Genomic DNA, 13286 nt, shown 5'->3' on the forward strand with positions numbered 1-13286 from the left:
TTAAATTTTGCTAGGCCCGTTTCTCAACAAGGAAACTTTCTTTTAGGGCCTACCTTAAACTTTTGTTTTTCTTTGTAAAGATAAGGACATTTGTGATGTATTATCAGCTCTTTGAATAGGGTGATGTTAGTTGACTTGTACTAGTAGTCAATGACTTGCATGTTTTTAAATAAGCATCAGTCATCAACATTCACTTTTTGAAGAAGAATTAGCAGTCATTTTAATTGAGAGGTTTTGGGCCATAAATCAAAGAAAGCACAACCATTCAGGCTGAGTCTTATTTGGAGCTTTCTCAGAACCATCCAGAGTTGGCCCTTACCATGTAGATTAAGTTTACTTTGTAGGCATTGATAGGGCTGCATTTTTAGAACTTTTGAAAAAAAGATCCAAACTGAAGAAAATACAATTCTTGGTGAGGAGCTATTTGGCTTGAGTAAGGATGGAACAGTCACATTTTAACATGGTAGATGGATAGTAAACCTGCACATTTTATCAGGAGTAGTTTAAATTATCTACTACAAAAAAGTAATGAATACCAAAATATGAGTTCCAAAATATTTACGAACACAAACACCCACCAGCAAAAATAACTAAGCAAAACTAACTAAACTTCAGTAATGTAAATCACTGCACATTAAGCATTTTCCCACTTCACACCCTTACATATACTTATTTATTTAATGATTTGTTCATTCTTTGATAACTAGTATAGTGTCACTAGAATAGTGACCTCTCCTCATGGGAAACAAGAGATGGTATTTAAACTCATTAGGGAACATTTGCTTGGGGAACTGGGGAACTTCCTCCTCTGTTTTTTTTTTTTTTTTTTGTTTGCCAGCTTGTTGGTGGCAACAGGAAGGTAGAGGATGGAGGAGGAAGAGCATGAAAAGTGCAAGATGCAGCAGAACAAATAATCTGTGGGAAAAATGTTGAATATGGCAGTTATAGAAGAGGAGCATGCAAATTTGTATGTTGTCAAGGTGGGTGCTGAGTAGAGGAGAGAGGAGCCTGTGGTTGTCATGACCAACAATCTGTGACTGTCTCATTTTGGGAGGTTACAGGACAAACCAAAACCTTAATAAGAGAGTCGGGGGGGGGGGGGATAATGAAAAGGAAACCTGTAGTTCAGTGAGTGTTAATGTTTCCCATAAATCTATATAACTTGCTATAATGACATAAAACTAATTATTCATAATAAGTAAATAAAAATAAAAGTGCTATTCTCTCAGTTAATAACCATGAACAAATGTAGTCTTGATAAGAATTTGTTTGGAAAGATAAGTGTGTTCATCTTTTAGACTTCTTCAGATTTATTAGACTTCTTAAGAAACAGTGGATATATTAAGCAGAGAAATTAGTACTGAGAAAGATCAAAAGGGCATACACTGAGGAAGGAGGGGGACAATCTTATTGATTACATATTTTACAGAACAATGAGCAAAGCAGAACTGAAATACTTTCATAAAGGGGTATATGAAGGGGTGAATCGAGGCATAAAATCAAGATAAATGTGTAGAAGTATTAGCAAACTTTGGAAGATGATGGAATATATGGGACTGATTTTGTGTGACATTAAAAAAGCATAGAATAATATATAGGTTCATACTAGGCTAATGACCACATGTGCCTTTTTAAGGCCTAGCAATGCATCCCAGCTGTGAATCAAACTGTGCACCTTCTTTCTGGGAGGTTAACACCTTAAGCAGTATGCAGACCCATAGCTGGCATTAGACATCTGCTGAACCTGTGGCCATGGGGAGCACCCAGTTATCCCTCAGTGTATGGAGGCTCCCACATGAAGCAGCTGTGGGTTTCTCTGTCTCTTCTGCTCCTTGCTCGGCACCTCCTGTGTATTTTCATGGCTGTACAATGTCGTTGCATGATTCCAGTTGGTGTTTTTGTTCTGAAAAACTTGCCTGTAAGCTGCACTCAATCAGGTCCACTTCAAGTGAAGCAAGGGACCTGATTGACTGCAGCAGTCAGGGAAGTAAGTTCTATTTGGAGGATCACCTAATATGCAAGTTATTCCTTCTGAATCAAATCCTTGTGTTGAGTACTTCTTTTACATTAAATTAACATTTGCTTTTAACAGTAGACCACAATAATGGTATTTTCAAGATCTGTTCTATAATCAGTATATCTAGCTGAGGCATTTTTATGTCATGCTCATACCAATTTAGTTAGAGACTGAGGTTAAATACAACAACAGTTAGTCAAACTATTAATATTGAGATTTAGGATTATTTTATGCACTGGTATTCCAAAGATCTGATAACATTTTTTTTTCTGAAGCAGCAATTACCAAAAGGTAAAAAGGCAAGGCCTTAAATATGATAAAAGGCAAAACATAAAGTAAAGTAAAAAAGCAGAACTTTGCAGGTACAACGTTTGAAAAAAATACCCATGTACAAGTCACAATTATAGAAACATTACCGAAAAACAAGTGTGTACAAATAAACCCTATGGTGTTCATGGCAACATGTGGTATATAGTAAGTAGAAAAATGCAGTGATAGAAGGTGAATGAAAAATCGATGAAGTGTTAGTAAAAAAGAAGAGAGAGAAGAGAAAAAAGGAGTCTTGAGCAAACAGTAGTAATCTAAAGTTTAGGGTGGGGATACACACATGAAAAGAAAATAATGTTAGTAAGTAAAAATGACTGTAGAAATGACTGTGGGATGCAAAGGAAATGAGATAGCAAGGGATTAACTAAACCTGTTAAAGACAGACAAGAGGAACAGAAAGTAGGTTTAACGCATGTGCGATTGTAATAAATGTAGAAATAGAAAAATAAGTATTGGGATAAGATAAGGGAAGTGTGAAATGTAAACAGTGAACTTAAGAGACTTAACTTTTTATCACTTTCTATATCAAATGGGAGTACTGAGTGCACGGAACAATCATCAGTGATAAATGGTTGGCTGAAAAACTGTAAAGGAAATTATCTATAATAAATGCATGTAGCTAGTCAGCACTGATGATGGAAGGGTATAGGGCATGATCACCCACTCCAGAAGAAAAAAATATATTGATTTTTGTTCTGTTGAGCCATTTGCACTGATTGCATAATTTAAGCAAAAAACAATAAATTTCAAATGACCAGAAAATAATACAGAGGCATACATTTTCTTCCCATATTGTGAAACTCTCCTGTATGGTAGGTACTAGACTTTTTTCAAGTTGTACTTTAAACATAGCCAGCTTTAGGCACCAGTGAACCCTGGCATTGCTGGTGGCTCCCTGTTCCTGGGGGCCCCCAGCCATAGCAAGTTATCTCATCTTGATATTTTGTAACATGTCTGTCAAACTGACAAAAGCTAGTTCGGCAATCTTGTGTACTTAAAAAACCAGGTGAGTAATAACTGTTATTTATATCTCCTTTAAAATTCAAAGGTATCTATGGTTATAGTAACAGTGTTTTATCAAGTAATAGGCTTCACAATCCATTAAATATTTTACCACTGACATAGTGCCTCTGGCTTAGTTAAACCCTGCTTGGTGGGCTTTCTCACAACTAAAACCAACAACATAGCCAGCTTTAGATACCTGCAATACCTGTGGCTGCAAGGAGACTCCTTAATCATCCTTGACTGTGTGGGGCCCCATAAAAGCAGCTGGTGGATAGGAAAAATGAGGAAAAAATGTATGAATTTCCTGATTATGTTCTTTAACCTGAACAGGGCTGTGGTAAGACCCTGTTAGGATAAAGCTGATAATGAAAATAAGCAAGGCAAGCAGTAGAGAGATCAGCAGGCTGGAGTGACTAATTTGAGTGCAATCCTTATATTTTAAGAAGAGCTGATACTTCCGATCTTTAGGGGTGTTTTTTTTTCTTTCAGGGAGTTTTATAAATACTGGTAGAACACCAGATACTACAACTCTCAATTTCTTTGTAGAATAATTTATCACAATACCAAAAATAATAGCAAAATAAAAGTTCAAAATCAGGAAAGCTTTTAAATATTACTCTAATTCACTTAAAAAAGTTAACAGAGTAACAATTTTTGCATCAACATGCATTTTTGTGGACAATAAGAGGTATAAACTTCTGATGCCTGGAATTATTGACTGTCTGTATTACTGAAGGATTTATTAGCAAATCAAACATTTTACGAAGGACAGAGCAAAATTATTTGCAAAATCAGGGAAGGGCTGTAAAATCAGAGACAGTGACAGGTATGCATTACTCCTCACCAAGGTAAATAAAAGTGACTTACCCCTGCTGCTGTTTGCCAATTGCTAAACAGCTGTCACTAATCAGGTGTGGCATTACCAGTGCTGCATAATGTGTTGCCGTTTAGTGAAGTAAGTACAAAACTAGTATTGCTATGGTTTTTGTGTGTGTTTGTAAAAACATATCACTGATTTTTATCTCTGCATACACCTAATAATGCCAGGACACATACATTATTCTTCTGAGTATCAGTGAAAAATGTTGTGAACATGCAATTATATTTCAAAAGTAATAAATAAAATATATCACAGAACATTCAGACACTTCAGTCTTCAAGGAATTCTGGTGGCCCCCACTCCCCAGGCTATATAAATTGATACAGGAGGCTCCCTTAATCATCCTTGATTGTGTGTGGGCCCCACAAAACCTGTTGCTGGTAGGGAAGAATGAGAAAAAATGTATTAATTTTCTGATTGTTCTTTAACCTGAACAAGGCTGACCCTGTTAGGATAAAGCTGATAATGGCCTCTACTCTCAAATGCATGCATTCTAAAACCAGCCCTCCTCAGATGTGTGTGTACAGAAAGCTGCTGTAAGTTATAGGGGGGTGGTTACTTCTTTACTTTTCATTACAGTCTAACCATAGAGGTGTGCACATGAGGTCATTGCAGCTTTTGCTTGGGATGAGGACATCGTGGTCATTGTTTCTTTTACTTTTCTCACAGTCCTCAGAGGTGTACAAAGAAGGTTACTATAGTTTGTGTAGGGGCTATTTTAGCACATATAGGCAGCATTTCACCTAAGTCCAGACCTATTCATAGAATTGGTATTATGTATCATTGTGTGTACTGTTTAGGAGCAACAAAGTTGAATACATTACTGTAATCATTATTATTTTTATTTTCCTCACAACCACACTTCAGGCATATATATATATAGGTAGCTGCCTTTGGCAGTTTGGGTTTAGGAGTGAGGAGGCATGTTATGTATGTATATGTATGTCAGCACTCACTTGAAACACATTACTGTGGCAATTTGAACCCCTGTTTTCTTCCCAGTCTAACACCAGAAGGATGCATAGGCAGTGACTGTCTTTTTTTTGGTGTGGGGAGGTTAGGGAGGAAGGCAGACAGAATTCGTAGGTTGGACCTATATATCCAAACAACAAATGGCTTGTTAGTTTGTTGTGAGCTACTATTTTGTCATCTTTGAATATTAAGCCTTGGACACAAATGATGTCTTCCTTGAAAGAAAAGACTGAAATTATTTTCTTACTCGTGTTTTTTGTTAAGGATGCCATCAGATTAAAAGGTTGGGAAAATGCTCTAAAATGCATCTCAGAACACCTATAACCCTATGGATTCTTGGAACCTGGCTTATCTGAGCTGTTTACTAAATGGTTTTACTGCACTGTCTTGGTTAGGAAACGTGTGCTGAAAGGATGCAAGGAAAACTTAAGCTGAACAGCAACACTGAGTTTCTTTCCTTAATCATAATTTCTTCAAGCCATCACTAGATGAAAATATTATGCAAAAAGAAAAAAAAAATGTAAATGTTCTTTAGAGCATATAGACAGCATTTCACCTAAGTCCAGACCTATACATAGAATTGCTATTATGTATCATTGTTGTAACTAAAATGCCAGTAACTGTGAACATCCTCCTGTGAGATGGGTGAACATAGTGTGGTACATACCTGTTGTACTGTTGTACTACTTCTAAAAGCTTGCAGCATGAACTTAAAGGCTACATTGGAGGGGTGGCAGTGACATGATGATACTTTGATCGAAGTCCCTGGGAGGCCCCCAAACGTAACATTTGCTGGGGGCCCCAAAATGCTGACACTGGTCCTGTACCAATCCTTCTATGTATCTCAACCCTTTTTCATCCCAGTCTCTTGACATACTCCTACATACCTACTTCTTCCTCTAACTCAACACATCTCTAATTCTGGACCCTTTGGGTCCTGTCATTCTCTCTCCAAGTTTCATAAGTGTCTTTATTCCTATGAGTCCAAATAACCTTATCATCCACCAAGTCTCTCAACCTTTGCACTGTATTATTGCCACAGAGTACCTCTTAGACTTCATCATGCCCCACACTTCTACTGTTTTTGTGGTCTGCATTAGTTCCTTTGTTATCCTAATTCTCCTTCCTCTCAAGACAAATCTATCATCTATTAAATGTATATATGTTATAATCACTTATGGGATATGTCAAAACAGTGTGATAGTCAAGATAAAGTATTCATTTTTGAACATTATTTATGAAAGTATAACTATAAAGATTAATGGAAGGTTAAGCAGAAAGAATGAAGTAAAAGTGAGGTACATCAGGAATGGCTAATGAATATGATACTTTTTGGTTTGGTAATGCATGCTGCTAAAGAAAAACTGAAAAGAAATAATTGTAAAGCAACTTGATTTGGAATGTAGGCCATGATTCATGAAGGTAATGTGATGGGTACATGCCACAGTACATTTTGAGGATTCAGCAACTGCCCTAACATGGGGCTACACAGTTCTCTAACATGATGATATAAAGCACAAAATAGGTTGGGCCCTGTGGCCATGCTTAATGCTAATGAGGCAGTCTAAGAGAGAGAGAAGCATATACTAGTTAGCCATATGCTCTCTCCCCTGGAACCACCTCCTGGAAGGTAACTACATGCAGAGTGACTCAAGAAACTGCATGACTGTGTAGATCACCATGGCTGGTACCACCATGTTGTGTTATTGAACACAACCTAAAGGCCATGTTCAAATACTTACCATGACTGGTATATGGGGATCAGGGTTATGGGGAGCCACTAGACACTGAGATAACATCAGTATGGGGATTGAGGATAGGAGAGTTACAAGACATCATAAATAACATCAGCACAAGGATCAGGTGGTGGAGGAATTTCTAGTCACCAGGGATACAAATAAATAAAGTGCCTTCATGGCATGACCTTCACTACAAGGATTGGAGTTTTGGGGGTGCAGGTAAACTCTAGACACCAAGGATTCGGCAAATGTGCCATAACAACATCTAAACTATTATGTGTTGCATGTGGTGGAAGGGGGGGGGCACAGCAGGGCAAACTGGTTCAGAGGGACTGGTATAGGGACTGCGGTGTGACTGTTTGTATCCATATGTGTATTTTTATATATGGGAGGGTCACTGTGTGAGGAATGACAATCTATATCAGCAGAAGTTTACAAGTGTGATGTGCAGATCAACAATGATATGCACATCACAATAGTAACTGGAATTCAGAGACATGCAAGTTAGCAAATAGTAATGTTTTACCTCATTGTGGCTAGCATGTCTCTGAATCACAAATTAGCTAATTGTGGGAGCAAGGCCCTTTCATGAATCCCCATGTTAGTGAAATTGCCTATAATGATATGTTATGCATATGATACTATTGTAATAGTTAAAAACAAAGTAAGTGTTGTCATGAAGGATTTGTGTTTTCTTTGGAGGGTGATTGGATTAGATTAAAGCAGAGAGGAAAGTAAAGAATTTGGAAAAATGAAAACAGGTAATATATGTTTTACTAATGATATTGAAGTGTTAGAAATTAAATTTGGAGATTGGTAGATTATACTAAAACAATGGAACGGTTTAATACAAGGCATAAAGGATTTAATTGTTTCTGAAAAAAGTTTATTAACATATTGAAATACTGTGAGAGTAAAGCTATATTGGTAGAGTATTTATATTTCCTGGTAGGCTTGAAAAGGATCTGTTAGAATTTGTTCAAAGGGGATCCAGTATCTGTCAGTCTGGGATGACATGATCGACCGACCTTGATGCTTTTCCAAAGATGGTCTTCATCTGTCACCGCTTGGATTTTGGTTACTGGCTAAGGCTACAGCCACCCCCATAGTGCCTTTTTTAGGCAAAGTCACAAGAACAAAATTCCCAACATAAAATACCATCTAAAAACAACCTCAGGGTTATGCTGCTAAATGCTAGACGTCTATACAGGAAACTGCACTCACTGGAAGTAGTCTTCACCCTGGAAAATGCTGACAATTGTGCAGTCACTGATACCTGGTTTAAGGCTGCGGAGAGCACTCCAGCTATAGCAGGTTACATTTCCTTTCACACGTTCAGACCACAGACTGAAGGAGTAAGAATTAAAGGAGGTGGAGTATCAGTATGCATTAAAGATAAATGCACATTTAGATTGGTTAAACAGCACCGTTCCCTTGAATTAGTTCAGGTGCAATTGACTGTAGGTAGGACCCCTCTTCAGGTCATTGCCAGCTATAGGACCCCCTGCAAGAATCAGGACATCCACTCAACCTACTTGGATCTACTTGAGTCAATCAAGATACAACCAAACACCCTGGTTTTGGGTGACTTTAATTACCCATCCATAGACTAGGTAAATTATACATGGTCTAACTCACTTCTCCAAAGGTTCCTGGACTTTGTTAACTCCAATTCCCTGGATCAGCTGGGTGACACACCCACAAGGGGCTTGAATATCCTGGACCTGGTGCTCACTAACATTGTTGACCGCTGCACCTCCTCCAGTGTGTGACCATCCCGTAGTAAGATCTGACCACAGATCAGTCTCACTAGAAGTAGCTATAACACAAGACCCCCCTTAGCAACAAATAGACTAAAAAACTTCAAGCCCAATTACAACCTCTTATGTGATGGCATAAATAGCTTTATAGCCCCTACCCCCACTGATGGAACAGACACCTATGCTGAGTTATACACCAATGCTTTATACAAGCAACTGTACAATTGTACTGACCCTTCTGTATCTGATAGAACCAAAGCAAGATCTTCAAGGAAAAATAAACCTGCATGTTGGACAACTGCCAATAATAGGCTATAAAACAGAATTAAGAAACTGCTGTCTAAGAGCATGAAGAAACGGTCTCAAAACTGGACACAGTCCCTCCACAATGAAAACAAGCAAATAACACTCCTAGTGAAGTCCTTCAAAGGTAACTATGAATCCATATTAGCTTCAGTAACTAAGGATAACCACAAGTCATTCTTTAGTTACATCCGTAACCTCAAAGGTAAGACCCAGATTTGCACTGCACTCATAGTTAATGCCACTACGTATATAGAACTTGTGGACATAGCAAATCTGCTGGCTGATAGGTTCAGTGAAAACTTCACTCCCTGTCCCTGCCACATATACCCCAGAGCATCCCAAACACCTGTCTCCAACCTAGTATCTCTGAGGAGTAGGTCTTAAATGCCCTCTTCAAGTCCAAAAATACAGCGTCTATGGGACCAGACAACATCCTGAGCCATGTTCTACATTGGTTAAAACACGAATTAGCATCACCGTTTAGCACACTTTTCAATCACAGCCTAAGCACTGGATTTGTCCCAGTGGAATGGAAAACAGCTACCATCATCTCTTTGTACAAACAGGGTGCACAGACCCAGGGAACTATAGAACCATTAGCCTGACCAGCCTTATCTGCAAGGTCATGGAATGAATCATCATGGACCTTATTAACAAAGATATAGGAACTCTCCAAATGCTTGACCCCACCCAGTTTGGCATTGTCAAAGGGAGATCAAGCCTGTTAAACTTTGGTGAACTTCTTTGAAACAGTCAACAAAGCCCTAAAAGGGGGCAAATTTGGGCATATGGCCTACCTAGACTTAGCCCAGGCCTTTGATATAATCCCCCACTCAGGCATCATTGATAAACTCAACCAGCTGGGTATGAACCCATATATTGTCAGGTGGGTTGTAAACTGGCTCATTGGTCAAAATAGGGGACTCCACCTCCTCCAACAGACCCGTAACCAATGGTGTTCCACAGGAATCTGTTCTGGGACCCCTACTATTCGGAATCTACTTCTCCAAAGTGCAGACTAAAAGTAAAAGACTTTGGCTGACAAAGTTTGCTGATGACTGCAAAATGGAAGTGATCATTGAAACCCCTAGTGATGCGATATCCTGCAAGAAGGTCTTACGCAGACTAATGACTGGTGCCAAAGTCACAGTCTTAGACTTAATGCAAAAAATACATTATCGTCCTTTTCAGCAAGGGAGATGTTTCTGCAAACTACCTCATCAACAGCAATACCCTAAGTACACAGTCAGTGATGGGAGATCTGGGCATGTAGGTTGACAGCAACCTTAACTTTGATCACCATGTCTCCACTGTGATAGGAAGGGTATTTTGTATTCCTCATCTCATAAGTAAGGGCATTGTACCAGAAATAAAGAGGTTATAACCCCTATGTACTTTAACCTCATCAGGCCAATAGTAGAGTATAATGCTTCCTTTGGTATATTCCTTTCCAAAAACCTGCAGCAATTGGAGAGGCCACAAAGGTACCTTACTAAGAAAATTCAGGTTCTTCAAGATCTGTCTTATGTGGACAGACTGAAATCATTGTCACTTTACTCTGCGTCATACAGACTCCTCAGATGTGACTTTTGCCTTGCATTTAGAGCAATCTCTGACCCAGCTTTGATGGAATTGTTGCACATTCACAAGTCAAATGGCATACAGGACCTTAAACTTGTATGTCACATCAACAGAACTTGATGGAGAGAGAGATTTGTCTCACAGAGGTTACCCCACCTTTGGAACAAGCTTCTTATTCATGTTAAACAAAGCCATTTGTTGATGCTATTCAAGCAAATTTCAACAATTGGATGGGTAACCAGAAATTCACCCCCAGGGTTTCACCTGTGTCCCTCTTGGACAAGGGCAATAGGTGTTGATTTTAGTGTCTGCTTGAACCAGACACCCTTGGGAAAATGGGTTGAACTTGGCTAGGATTGTAAGGACTCTGAGCCAGTTAGCCTAGTAACCTCTTCTTATCCTATGATCCTATAAAGTCTGGCATTCTAGATTAAATCCTGTAAAAAGAGGTATAGTATGCAGTACAAAAGATGTAGATTAGGTTTAATAAATCCACCAGGGGCAACAATATCCTAGATCTAGTCATTACCAACATGAGTGACCGGTGTTCCACACCTGATGTCAATGCCTCATTGGTCCGATCTGACCATAAGCTAATTACCCTAGATATCCACATCCTGCCCCCACCCCCCATTAAGGAAACCATGGTAAATAAATGTCTCCAAAGCCAACTTCATGCTTCTTAAGACAGAAGTGGTGAACTTCATGACACCCATGCAGATGGACAATACAGTTATGACTACTGAATCCTACACAATTGCACTTTATAAGCACTTACATGAGTGCATGGATTGTGCTATCCCAAATAGAGCCAAAATACTATCCTCCAAAAAAAGAAAGCCAATCTGGTGGTCCCCTGCCATAAATAAACTGTACAACAAAAGGAAGAAACTGTTGCAAAAGAGAGTAAATTCCCATGAGTGGAGGAGCTCCCTGGCCAGCCTCAGTAAGAAGCTGCGATCCCTGATAAAATCCTCCAAAGCTAGTTAAGAAAACAAAATTGCCACTGATTCTAAAGACAACCACAAAGCATTCTATAGCTATGTCAAGAATCTCAATGGCAACACTCAGATCTGCTCTGAGTTACAGCACAATGGCACTAAATATACAGACCCAACTGATATTGCTAACATCCTGGCAGATAGGTTCAGTGCTAACTTTACCCCTCTCTCACCCCCTAAAGAGCCCATCTCTATACCGGAAGAATGCAACGTTCCTGTAATCATGGCTGCAGAGGTAAAAGCCACACTCTCCAAAGCCAAGAACACAGCATCCATGGGACCTGACAACATCCCAGGCTGCGTTCTACATGAACTACAGAACAAACTGGCACCCCACCTAAGTACCATGTTCAGGCATAGCCTCACCTCAGGCTTTGTGCCTGCTGAATGGTGCACAGTGACAGTTATCCAACTCCACAAGGGGGGAGCCACCACGGACCCCGGGAACTACCGCCCCATTAGCCTGACAAGCCAGGTCTGCAAGGCCATAGAACGTATTATCATGGAACTTATAAACAAAGACACTGGTAATCTCAAAACTCTGGACCCCACCCAGTTCAGGTTTGTAAAAGGCAGATCATGTCTCCTAAACCTGATAGACTTCTTTGAAGCAGTCACCAAAGCCGTTGACAAGGGCAAGGTGGTTCACACAGCCTATCTAGATCTTGCCAAGGCTTTTGACACCATCCCCCACTCTGGAATTATAGATAAACTCACTAAGCTAGGTATAAAGCCCTATGTCACAAGATGGGTTGCCAACTGGCTCACTGACAGAACCCACACTGTGAAAGTAGCAGATTCCAAATCCGACTTCAGACCAGTGACAAGTGGAGTACCACAGGGTTCAGTCCTGGGTCCTCTTCTGTTTGGTATCTACTTCTCTGAAGTACAGGTTAACACAGAAGGTCTTTTGCTAACGAAGTTCTCAGATGACTGCAAACTAGGAGCCATAATCGAAACTCCTAACGATGTGGACATCCTACAAAAGGGCCTCACTGAGACAGATGCCTGGTGTCAAAGCCATGGCCTCAAGCTCAATGCCAAAAAGTGCATTTTCATCCCCTTTGGTAAAAAACTCTGTACCCATGAACTACAACATAGGTGGTAGTATACTTAACACTGAAAGTGTGATAAGAGACCTTGGGACACAAGTGGACAGTAGTCTCTCCTTTGATAATCACATCGCCACAGTAGTCAGGAAATCCTTCAACGTGGCACACCTCATCACAAAAGGTTTCTCATCCAGAAAAATGAGGTCATTGTTCCCCTCTACTCATCACTTATTAGACACATTATAGAGTACAACGCCCCTTTTGGTATGTACCTCACAAGACATCTACAACAACTGGAAAGGCCACAGAAATACCTCACAAAGAGGATTACCAGCCTCAAACAGATGCCCTACACAGACCGTCTCAAAAAACTCCAGCTTTACTCCATCGCATATCGCCTACTCAGAGGTGATCTCTGCCTAACATACAAAGCTATGTCAAACCCAGAGCTGTTGGACATGCTCCACTTAAAGAAATCCCTATCCCTCTGAGCTACACGCTCTAGGGACCTAAATTTTGTCACCACAATAAACAGAACATGCCGGAGGGATAGATTCATGTCCCAGAGACTTCCCATACTCTGGAATAAACTACCTATCTATATCAAACAAAGCTCCTCATTAGCAGTCTTCAAGAAAAACCTTGA

Source organism: Protopterus annectens, chromosome 10.part0 (assembly GCF_019279795.1).
Source record: "Protopterus annectens isolate FY-2018-M chromosome 10.part0, PAN1.0, whole genome shotgun sequence".
NCBI lineage: Eukaryota > Metazoa > Chordata > Ceratodontiformes > Protopteridae > Protopterus > Protopterus annectens.